The following is a 1,558-nucleotide window of genomic DNA, read 5'->3' as shown; positions in this document are numbered from 1 at the left end:
GTTACCAAGTTAACCAATGCATCCAGTTTGCCTTCAAGCTTCTTAGTCTCAGATGATGCAGCTGAGTTTGTAGCTACCTCATGCACTCCTCTAATGACTATGGCATCATTTCTAGCGCTAAACTGCTGAGAGTTGGAAGCCATCTTCTCAATTAAATTTATGGCTTCAGTAGGAGTCATGTCTCCAAGGGCTCCACCACTGGCAGCATCTATCATACTTCTCTCCATATTACTGAGTCCTTCATAAAAATATTGGAGAAGAAGCTGCTCCAAAATCTTATGGTGAGGGCAACTGGGACATAGTTTTTTAAATCGCTCCCAGTACTCATACAGGCTCTCTCCACTGAGTTGTCTAATACCTGAGATATCTTTCCTTATGGCTGTGGTCCTGGAAGCAAGGAAAACTTTTTCTAAGAATACTCTCTTAAGGTCATCCCAGCTCGTGATGGACCTTGGAGCAAGGTAATACAGCCAGTCCTTTGCCACTCCCTCCAGAGAATGAGGAAAAGCCTTCAGAAATATGTGATCCTCCTGGACATCTGGGGGTTTCATGGTGGAGCAGACAATATGAAATTCCTTCAAATGTTTGTGCGGGTCTTCACCTGCAAGGCCATGAAACTTTGGAAGCAAATGAATCAGTCCAGTTTTAAGAACATATGGGACATCCTCATCAGGGTATTGGATGCACAAGCTTTCATAGGTGAAATCAGGTGCAGCTATTTCCCTTAGAGTCCTCTCACGGGGTGGAGGTTGTGCCATGTTCTCAGAATGTGCAAAATCAGAATGCTCAGAATCAGAATGCTCAAAATTATAATGCTCCAAATCAGGATGTTCAAAATCACCAATAACAGAATGCTCAGGATGATCAAAAGGTATAAAATGATGCCTAACTAATCTATGAAATGTCCTATCTATCTCAGGGTCAAAGGGTTGTAAGTCAGATGGATTGCCTCTAGTCATACACTACATTCAGCATGCACAACTAGTTGCCTTGTCATGTAAATAAAGGTGCAGGTTTGAACTACAGCTACCCTCAAATGATATCCAAATGACTTGAAATTTTGTGAGCAACCTTATAAAATGATGAGAAGATAGCACAAAAAATTTCAGACAAAAATTCAAAGTCTAACTATGAAAGCTAAAATTGGTGGGTTAAGAAAAATAAGTGAATAAAACTTGAAAAATAAAAAACTTTTGACAGAATCGCTTTTTTTTGGACCATGGAGACCTCAGCCGGCCTACAGCAAGCTGCCACGGCGTAGGAAATTTTTTTCTACCCCAAATGCATATATAATAATTACGATTCTGATAACCGGAACAAAAGTTATGGACGTTTGAAGTTTTGACAAACACAAAATTTGCTAGTTTTTTGGAACTTTCAAATCTGACCAAACTAAAGGCTCTAGCTATTTTTCCCACAAAATATGGATTAAAAGAAGTTACCACAAAAAAATTCAGCCAAAAATAACAACCCTAGCTACTAAAACAAAAAATCACAAATAATTCAGCATGGGTGGTCGCTAAAATCCGTCTCTAATTGATTTCTACTACTACTCTGT

At 39.3% G+C, this 1,558-nt stretch overlaps 1 non-coding gene across 1 annotated transcript; it reads left to right on the top strand.

The window, feature by feature from the left end:
- The first annotated feature begins 273 nt into the window (after positions 1–273).
- Positions 274–380, top strand: LOC113002514 (small nucleolar RNA R71). The gene has a single exon (XR_003268068.1). It is a non-coding gene; the product is annotated as a small nucleolar RNA R71 (small nucleolar RNA).
- Positions 381–1,558: the final 1,178 nt, after the last annotated feature.

This window comes from Glycine max, chromosome 8 (assembly GCF_000004515.6).
Source record: "Glycine max cultivar Williams 82 chromosome 8, Glycine_max_v4.0, whole genome shotgun sequence".
Classification (NCBI taxonomy): domain Eukaryota; kingdom Viridiplantae; phylum Streptophyta; class Magnoliopsida; order Fabales; family Fabaceae; genus Glycine; species Glycine max.
Note: the sequence above shows the minus strand (reverse complement) of the source record. Positions and strands in the feature narration are given on the sequence as shown.